The sequence below is a fragment of the Mus musculus genome, chromosome 12 (genome assembly GCF_000001635.26).
Source record: "Mus musculus strain C57BL/6J chromosome 12, GRCm38.p6 C57BL/6J".
NCBI lineage: Eukaryota > Metazoa > Chordata > Mammalia > Rodentia > Muridae > Mus > Mus musculus.
In genome coordinates, this window is record NC_000078.6 from 65,802,238 (window position 1) to 65,812,942 (window position 10,705).

General features: G+C 40.2%; 1 pseudogene; it reads right to left on the minus strand.

The window, feature by feature from the left end:
• Positions 1-571: 571 nt before the first annotated feature.
• Gm51979 lies at positions 572-4,887 on the minus strand (annotated as a pseudogene).
• Positions 4,888-10,705: the final 5,818 nt, after the last annotated feature.

The window sequence follows — 10,705 nt, forward strand, 5'->3', positions numbered from 1 at the left end:
CCATCCAATTCTGTAACATATACTGAAAAAGACTTTTTGACAAATTAGCTGTCCTAGTAAATTTAACATACTGAATGGAAATAACACACAATCCCGGAAACTTTTGTTCACATCCCAGCTGAGTTATTTGTCATAATACATCTAGTTGTATCTGGACAAGATCTATGAGTTGATTAACCAGCATGAGACCTCTCTGTATCTTGACATTAGCTGAGGCCTGTTTATCTATGACTGTAGTCACTGAGGCTGACAAAGTGTTAATGGTGTCAGTCGTCTGGACCTGTCCAGACAGAGCCAAGGCTGTCTGAATTAAGGCTAAACCCAGTTCCTAGTTAGTGGTAAAAAAGCAGGAGAATACTTGAGCATTATACATCACCGTCATTGGGAGTGGAAATGTCGACATTATCCCCCAACGCTGCTCTCTCTTTATTATTGACGCCCTGGACATCACCAAGACGAGGGACATTAGTATTCCCTTGGTCAGTCTGGATTTTTCGGGTGAGTCTTTCTGGTACCCAAAATGGGTTGTCTTCATCCTGTGGGAAAACACAGACAGCTCCCCTGGATCTTATCAAGATAGGATCCGGGCCATACCATTTATTATCAAGGACATTTTTCCATTTAACCATCTCATTGGGCCTATCTGGCTCTGAACAATGACGTTCAGCCGCAGTATGGCCATGAGCATCAATATTTAAAAAATTGAGTGTAAAGAGTGCCAAAGACACAGACACTCTTGGTGCTCGGGGTACAGTCTCCTCAAAAGTTCCCCTCTTCTGTTTTATAAGATAGGCTTTGAGGGTGCGATGCGCACGCTCAACAATACCCTGTCCTTGAGGGTTGTATGGAAGTCCAGTCAGGTGGGTTACGTCCATCTGACGGCAGAACTGCTGGAATTTTTGAGACGTATAAGCTGGTCCATTATCAGTCTTAAGGAGTCTGGGTTTCCCCCAAGCACTCCATGCCTCAAGACAATGTTGAATCACATGTGAGGCTTTTTCTCCGGTTAACGGAGAGGCAAACATGATGCCAGAACATGTGTCAATGGACACATGGAGATATTGAAGTTTTCCAAAGGAAGAAACATGTGTAACATCCATTTGCCAGACCTGTAGAGGTCGAATACCGCGTGGGTTAATTCCCACATGAGGAACTGGCAAGAACTCACAGCAGCTTTGACATTGAGTAACAATGTCACGGGCTTCTTTTCTTGTCAAGGAGAAACGACTGCGTAATGTTTCAGCCGTCACATGAAAATTGTTATGAAAATTTCTTGCAGCCTCTACCGGGGATGATAGGGCAGCAGCCACCACTTTAGTGGCCTTATCTGCCAAATCATTTCCCAGAGCCATGGGGCCAGGTAGGCCTGAATGGGCTCTGACATGAGTAATATAAACAGGAGATCTTCTAGATAACAAAACTAATTGTATCTGCTGAAAAATATTGGCAACTCTACTGGAAGGCTTAATCACTCCAGCCACTTCTAAAAGATTTACTGCATTAACCACATAACAGGAATCTGACACAATATTAAGGGGTTCTAAAAAGGTTTTTAAAACTTCTAAGACCACTAAACATTCTACCACTTGAGGTGAATTTTCATTATATTGTTTGGATACCACTTTACCATTAGCCACATAGGCACCTATGCCAGTTTTTGATCCATCAGTATATACCACAATCTCATTTTTAAGTGGGTTTCTTACTGTTATTTGTGGAAACACAACAGATTGATTTTGGGCAAACTGTAAGATTGGATGCTTTGGATAATGGTTATCTATTTTTCCTGAAAAGGAGGTAACTAAAACTGCCCAATCATTAGATGTGGCTGCCAAGGTTTGAACCTGTGCAGCGGTATAAGGTACAATTAAAAGATATGGACTTCGCCCAAAGTGGGTGATTGCTGCTTTTAGGCCTTTAAGGGCAAGCTGTGCAATTACATCAGGATACCAATCTATTATTTTAGCTGGGGATATGTTTGGATGGATCCACAACAATGGCCCATTCTGCCACAAAACTGCAGTTGGCAATTGTGCTGTCTTAAAGACACACAAACTGAAAGGCTGCGAATCCTCAATACGTTGTAATTGTGCATTCTGTAAGGCATTTTCCACTTTTTGTAAGGCCTGGTTAGCAGCTAGAGTAAGAGTCCTAGGGGAGGAGATATGAGGATCTCCTTCTAAAATACTAAACAAAGGCCTTAACTCAGCAGAAGGAATCTTTAAAAAAGGTCTAAGCCAATTAATATCTCCCAACAGCTTTTGAAAATCATTTAAGGTATGGAGGTGATCTCTTCTTATCTCTACCTTTTGGGGCACAATCTTATCTGGGGACACCACAGAGCCCAAGAATTGTCCTGTATCAGAAATTTGGACCTTTTCTGTGGCTATCTGTAAACCCCACTGACTTAAAGTTTTAAGTAGAAAAGGATATGCCTTTTGTAGCATGGTAAGGTCTTTATGGCACAGGAGGATGTCATCCATGTAAAGGAGCAAAATTAAAGAGGGGAATTGTTCCCTCACTGGCAAAAGAGCTTCTTGCACATAAAGTTGACACATAGTAGGACTATTGGACATTCCCTGTGGTAAGACCTTCCATTGATACCTCTTATCAGGTTCCATGTGATTAATAGAGGGGATGGTAAAGGCAAATCTGGGCCTATCTCTTGGACACAAAGGTATAGAAAAGAAACAATCTTTAATATCTATAATAATTAAATTCCAGCCACGTGGTAAGGCGGAAAGTACAGGGAGACCCCTCTGTACTGGGCCAAATAAGTTCATTTGCTCATTAATGGCTCTGAGGTCATGGAGCAGTCTCCACTTTCCTGACTTTTTCTTAATTACAAAAATTGGAGTATTCCAAGGTGAGGTAGAGGGTTCAATATGGCCTAGTTTTAATTGTTCCTCTACCAGTTGAATCACAGCTTCTAGTTTTTCAGAGGATAGGTGCCATTGAGGAACCCACACTGGGTCCCCTGTTTTCCATGGTATGGGTCGTGCTGCCCCAATGGCCGCTAAGGAAAACCCAGACCCTGTCTGTCTTGGTTTCCATTAGGTGAGATGGGCTCTATCCTTCCCTGTTCTTGATGTCCTAACCCTTTTCCTTCTTTATAACCCATCTTTGCCATGATATTTTTTGCTTTAGCTGAATACCCTCCTGATGGGGTGTTTTCATTGGACAAAATAAGGCCCAAATGCTGCATAATATCCCTTCCCCAGAGGTTAACCGGGAGTGGGAGCACATAAGGTATGAATTTCCCTTGCTGCCCTTCAGAGGATTCCCACGTCAAGGCAACGGAGCTTATAGTGGGACATGATTGATATCCTAGGCCCTGTAATGAATGAGATGACTCTGTGGTGGGCCATGCTTTGGGCCACCAATGTGTAGAGATTATACTTTTATCTGCTCCGGTATCAAGGATGCCTTCAAACTCTTTTCCGTTAATCTTAAGGCGGAGCTTAGGTCTATCATTTAAAGATACAACCAAATAGGCAGAATCATTTCCTGAGGAGCCCATTTTCTTTATCTCAGGTCCTGCAGATTTCTCCCTGGTATTATCAGGGAGGAGCAGCAGCTGAGCTATCCTATCTCCTTTACTAATAGAAAAAACGCCTTTAGGGCTTGAGCACAGGACCTGTATTTCAGGGGAATGTTGACAATCCATAACTCCAGGGTGGACTACTAAGCCCTGCAAGGTGAGTGAACCCCGGCCGAGAATAAGGCCCATGGTTCCCGGGGGCAAGGATGGTATAGGCTCCACTGGCACCGGCTGAATACTCATTTGAGGCATTAATAGGAAGTCGGAGGCGGCACGCAGGTCCACCCTTGTGGGTCTTCCTGGGTCGCCTCTCTGACTGCTTCCTGGGTCCTGACAAACCGGTTCCCATATCTTTGAGGGCCCTGGGACCGAGGGCCCGATGACCCGTTTTTTGGCACATAAGCTGATTGACTATCAGGTGGGGGAAGGACTCTGCCCTTTATATCCCTCACAGAGCGACACTGGTCAGCTCTATGATAACCCTTGCCACACTTAGAGCAAAGAGTGAGAGTCCCTCCCTGTTTATCTGGAGCTCTGCAATCTTTCTTAAAATGCCCAGGCTTTCCGCAATTAAAACATGTCCTCTGATCATTTCTGCTCATGGAGCGGTTCTGAGATTGGAGGATGGCGGCCGCTAAGCCTGCATTGGTGAGAGGTCCCCCAAGCTCTCGACAGACCCTGAGCCAGTCTTGTAAGCCTTTGTTCTTTCTTGGGGCTATGGCCGCTCGGCACTCCTTTGTGGCTTGCTCATAGATTAGCTGTTCTATCAGAGGCGCAGCTTGCTCTGAATCTCCAAAAATACGCTCTGCTGCCTCTGTCATTCTGGCCACAAAATCTGAGAAGGATTCCTGAGGTCCCTGGACAACTTTTGTTAATTGACCAGTGGTTTCACCTGCTCGGGAGAGCGCCTTCCAGGCCCTAATAGCCGTGGAAGAAACTTGGGCATAAGCTCCCCAATGGTAGTTTGTTTGATCAGCAGAATAAGCTCCCTGACCCGTTAACAAGTCAAAAGTCCAATCTCTCTGCTCTGGAGTCAAAGCAGCTGCGTTTGCTCGGGCCTGCGCTTGTGCAGTTTCATGCCAAAGAGCTCTCCATTCCATATATTTGCCCATACTAGGGAGAGCGGCTTTTACAACCGTTTGCCAGTCAGCAGGAGTTAGTGCCATGCCGGCAAGCCTGTCTAACTGCACCAAGGTAAAATTAGCATTGGTTCCGTATTTACGGACCGACTCGGCAATTTCTTTAATTTGTAAGTATTCTACCGGAGCGTGGACACGCCCACCCTCGGCTCCTTCAAAGACCGGAAATGCCTGTTGTATTTTCCTTTGTTCCTCTCTGGGAATGAATGAGTCTGCGCACTGCCTCTCTGCGCACTGTCTCTCTGCGCACTGCTGACGCACTACGCAGGGCGGGGACTCCGCATAGGGCGGACCTTGAAGCCGACTGCCCTGAGGCCAATCAGCAAACTGGCCTTCGCCAGCCGCTTTTGGCTTCCTTAACTGATTAGCTAGCACTTTACCTGGCTGGTACCCTTTTTTCTCATAATGAGCTGCTTCTTCCTCCCAGTCTGTTTCTTCAGAGGAGAATTCTTCATCTGCTTCAGAGCTACTAAGAGCTGGCTCCCCGAGCCCATCCAGCGATGAGCACAGGCTCCTTTTCCTAGAGACCTCCGCTAATTGATCTTTCTTTTTTTCCCTTTTTCCTCTTTTTCTTTTAATCTCTCTCCAGGTATTCCTACCTAACCTTAACTTTTCCTCGGGTTCAAGACCCTTGGAAAGGCCTGTATACTTATTTTGTGTACCATATTTCCTCTTTGTTCCTACTCTCTCTCCCCGCTTTACTTCTGATAGCTTGTCCTGAATTTCATCTAGAATCCGCCCTGCCTTAACCACTTGATAACATGTGAAAAGGAACAAAAGGGCTTCTAACACTAGAAAAAATTCAAGGCCAAACATATTCCACTTTACTTCTGATAGACTGTCTTGAATTTCCTTAGAAAGTTCAAGATCAGACTTACCTCGTAAAGCTGTACTCACTGGTACTCTCGTTCCCCAGCTGAAAAGTTCTGAATTCATACAGTTGAATCCTTCTTAACAGTCTGCTTTACGGGAACCTTTATTACCGCGACCCGCAGTTCTGGTTCTGGAATGAGGGATCTTCCTTGCGCCAGTCCCGAGTTTTTTCTCGTCCCGGAATTCGGCACCAATTGTTATTAGACGCGTTCTCACAACCGGCCAGGAAAGACGCAACAAACCAGAATCTTCTGCGGCAAAGCTTTATTGCTTACATCTTCAGGAGCCAGAGTGCAAGAAGCAAGAGAGAGAGAAAACGAAACCCCGTCCCTCTTAAGGAGCATTCTCCTTCGCCTCGGACGTGTCACTCCCTGATTGGCTGCAGCCCATCGGCCGAGTTGACGTCACGGGGAAGGCAGAGCACAAGTAGTCATAAGATACCCTTGGCACATGCGCAGATTATTTGTTTACCACTTAGAACACAGCTGTCGGCGCCATCTTGTAACGGCGAATGTGGGGGCGGCTCCCAACAAACTCACACAGCTAAAGGCTCATGAGTCTGACATGTTTTATATGATTTAGCTTTTGTTCTCCTTTATAAATCCCCCCTTTCATCTTTTCAATCCTTTAAACCTTCTCAAATAAATGATGAATATTTATTAGTCCATGTATTTTAAATTATCTTCATAGTATATACTCTTATGTCCTTCAGGGAATATCCTAGAAATTACAATGCACAAGCATGGCTGTTACGTTCTAAGCACTTCTTTTAAAGTGTGAGGCTTACAGTACTGTGACTCTATTGCCCTTTACACTTATTTGTTATGGTATCCTATTATCATTCAGTTTATACTGATGGTGATATCACTGTCCTCCTTGGCTAATCAGTAATCGTTCAATCTTGTTTATTCTCTCTAGTGATTCTTGCCTATTCCTGCCTGGTTGTTTTGTCATCTGGAGTCATTTTGATTAAGCACAAAGAACTCTCTTGAACATTGTTTTCAGTCAATGTTTGACCTCAGTTAATTTCTTCAACTTTTGAATCTAAACATGGTTATACTAATTTTTATTATGTATTCGATTTGTTTGAAGCTATAAATAGAATTTTCTTAAAAATTGCCAGTTTTATTCAGTATTCAAATTTCCTTTATTAATTTACAAAAGGTCATTTCTCATGATTTGATTTAATTTTTCTCCACCAACTTACATTTCATTATATGTGCTCACTTATATTCACTAAATGATGCTGTGTATTATTTTTTCAAAGATACAAAATGTTTTATTGCTAATTACTGGTTTTTCTCTTATTTGCTTATGTAGTCACTAGTTTTATGTTATAATTCAAAATCTCTTGGCTTAATATTTATTAATTCCCCTTTTTACTTTCTGGTATTTATTTTGACTATTCCATGTAAAGCTTGCTGCTCAGTGCATTTTTTTCTTACTCATTTCATTGTTTTGAGACATCTCACATAGCCAAGGCTAGTGTTGAACTTACTGTGTAGCCAAGGATGACTTTCAATTTTCTATCCTCTTTACTGTATGTCCAGAGTGCTGGCATTATAGGTGTCTGCTACCATGTCTTCTCTTATGGGATGCTGTGGATGTAGCCCAGGATTTCTGTATACTCCACAAACATTGTCCATTGAGCTGCATTCTTATATCCTTCCTTCCTTCCTTCCTTCCTTCCTTCCTTCCTTCCTTCCTTCCTTCCTTTCTAGACAAAAGAATGTGAAAATAAATTATGTATGTGTGTGTGGGTGCATGTATGTATGTATGTATGTATCTCTTCACAATAATCTCTTTATTCTTTTTCCATTGGGTAGCTGAGCGCAGGAATAGAGGCTCATTGTGAGAGTATTTAAATTCTAGAACTGACTTTACTCCTTGAGTTTTTGTACAAGCCATCTCATTCATTCATTTGAATTCTATTTGCAGTAGTTGTTTGAAGGCATTATTATTGTTATTATTTACATGTATTTATGTACATTTATGTTATTTATTATACATTTTCTGTTTTCAAAATTTATATACTAGGTCAGTTTTTCCTTCTATTAAGTTCTTCAAGATAGGTTCATAAGAATACTTCCTTCCATATTCCAAGTGTGTTTAGGATTTCTACTTAGAATTTGTTTACCAGTGAATTGCTTCGGTTACAATTTCCTTGATTTAGAATCTCTAGAGTGTTAACACATTGTATATAAACAAAAGATTCTGATTTTTTTTGGAAGAAGAAATTTTTCTTCAAATATGCTGTTCATTATTTTTTCAGTTAACATTATTTCCTTTGTTAAACAGCAAACAATATGAAATTTCCTTTACATTAAGGAATTTGCAAATCCACTGGCACATCACATTACAAAATGAAGTGTCTGTTCATTACAAATCACTCCTTGTTGCTCTTAGACCTTATGCAGAAAAGTTGTATTAAAATCACAAGAAGCTTAGATCCTTAATCTATTTTAGTAATATTTTCTTTAATTGTATCTTTAATATTGTCCTTTGTATCTTGTTTAATATTTTACACATCCAAACTTGTTTATGTCGAATGCCATCAGTTTTTTTTTTAAATCAATAATTCCTGTAATCTCTTAAAGATTTACTTTTATTCTGAGTATTTTCTTACTTCTGTTCTCTAACACTTGCCTTGCCAGGGTGTTTCACCCAACAGTGTTTACATGTTTTTTTTTGTTTGTTTCCTGTAAACACTTTCTCATTTGTCATCTTTTCTGCCTATCCCCCTTTTCTCTCATGCTTTCTTAATCCTGCACACTAGTCACAGATTTTCTTACTTTGGACATAGGCAACAGAAGATGGGCTGTAACTGACAGTGCTCCTGATTCTACAGGGACACATCATAGTGCTCAGCACATCTCTGTGCCTGGCGCATAGATGATCATGATGATGGTGATGATGACGATGATGGTGATGATGATGATGATGATGGTGGTGGTGATGATGATGGTGGTGGTGATGATGACGATGATGATGATGATGATGATGATGACGACGACTATGACAACGACAATGGCGATAAATTTACTTAACCTGTGGAATTCATATTTTCTCTGAGGTCTTCTTTTTTACATTTTACTGTCAAATTTGCAAATTTGCAAATTTTCCCCTTTTAATTAAAATGTTTTCCATACTTTTGTATTCCCTTTGTCTCTTTTTCTGATGTGTCATCTCTTAGAGAAACCTACGATTTTTTCTCTTTATTCATGTAATGCTTTTTATTTTTATTTTTGACTCACAATTGATTAATTAATTTTAGTTATTAGAATTTCATTATATCTATATGAAAGAGAAGACAGACTGACCAATGAAGACTAGACAGAGTGTTAATGAGTATCCTTTCATCTTCAATATTTTCTTTCCCAGTCACAAGGACTATTTTCTCTATTACATGTCCTTTCTGCTAATCTTTTTGCTTCTTTGAATCAACCATTCTTTTGTATTTTTCCCCCAAACAACAAAATACACCAAAACAAAAACAAAAAACAAAACACAAAACACAAAAAACAAAAAACAAAATTACCTGAATGTGATGAGTTGCCTTCTGAGAAGACTAAAATTATGTAACTTGTATCTTTTATAATGGACAGTAAGCCCACCCATAGGAAAAAATATAGTATTTGTAAAATTTAAAATGTTATTTTATTTTCAAATATTGATACTCAATATAGAGATACTATTACTTAATGACTGCTTATGTTCATTTATATCATGAGTAATTTTTCTTTTCTTTTTAGTAACCCACACTGGGCTCACTACCATTTTTGACAAATACCAGATTTCAACATGTTCTTCTGATAACCAGCATAAATCTCAACATATCAATTCCCTTATATGTACATATTTTTAAATTTTCATTAAAAATTTAAATATAGTATATATTTTTATATTTACATATATTATAAACATAAACATAGTATAAAGAAAATAATTACACATAGATATGGTTATTATATGCATATGTATATAGGTTTATCTAATGTGTATATTTACATATAATTTTTATTTATTTTTTATTAGATATTTTCTATATTTACATTTCAAATGTTATCCCCTTTCCTAGTTTCCCCTCAGAAAAGTCCCCTCTCCCCTCCCCCTCCCCCCTGCTTCCCTACCCACCCACTCTCATTCCCAGTCCTGGCATTCCCCTATATTGGGGCATAGAACCTTCACAGGACCAAAGGCCTCTCCTCCCATTGATGACAGACTAGGCCATCCTCATCTACATATACAGCTAGAGCCACATGTCCCAGCATGTGTTTTCTTTGATTGGTGGTTTAGTTCCACAGAGCTCTGGGAGTACTGATTAGTTCATAAATTGATGTTCCTCCTATGGGGTTTCAGATCCTTTCAGCTTCTTAGGTACTTTCTCTAGCTCCTTCATTGGAGACGTTGTGCTCCATCCTATGGATGATTGTGAGCATCCACTTCTGTATTTGCCAGGCACTGACAAAGGCCCCCAGGAGACAGCTATATCAGGCTCCTGTCATAAGGCTCTTGTTAGCATCTGTCATAGTGCCTGGGTTTGGTGGTTGTTTATGGGATGGATCCCCAAGTGGGGCAGTCTCTGGATGGTTGTTCCTTCAGTCTCTGCTCCACAATTTGTCTCTATAACTCTTTCCATGGGTATTTTGTTCCATCTTCAAAGAAGGATTCTGAGCTTCTGGGCTAATATCTACGTATCAGTGAGTACATATCATATGTGTTCTTTTGTGATTGGGTTACCTCACTCAGGATAATATTCTCCAGGTCTATCCATTTGCCTAGGAATTTCATAAATTCATTCTTTTTAATAGCTGAGTAGTACTCCATTGTGTAAATGTACCACATTTTCTGTATCCATTCCTCTGTTGAGGGGCATCTGGGTTCTTTCCAGCTTCTGGCTATTATAAATAAGACTGCTATGAACATAGTGGAGCATGTGTCCTTATTACATGTTGGAACATTTTCTGGGTATATGCCTAGGAATGATATTGCTGGATCTTCTGTAAGAACTATGTCCAATTTTCTGAGGAACGGCCAAACTTATTTCCATATGTGTATATTTACATATAATTTTATAATATATATTAATGTTACTGAACTACTTATTGCACATCAATGTAATATGGAGCATACCTTTATGACTCATCCTCAA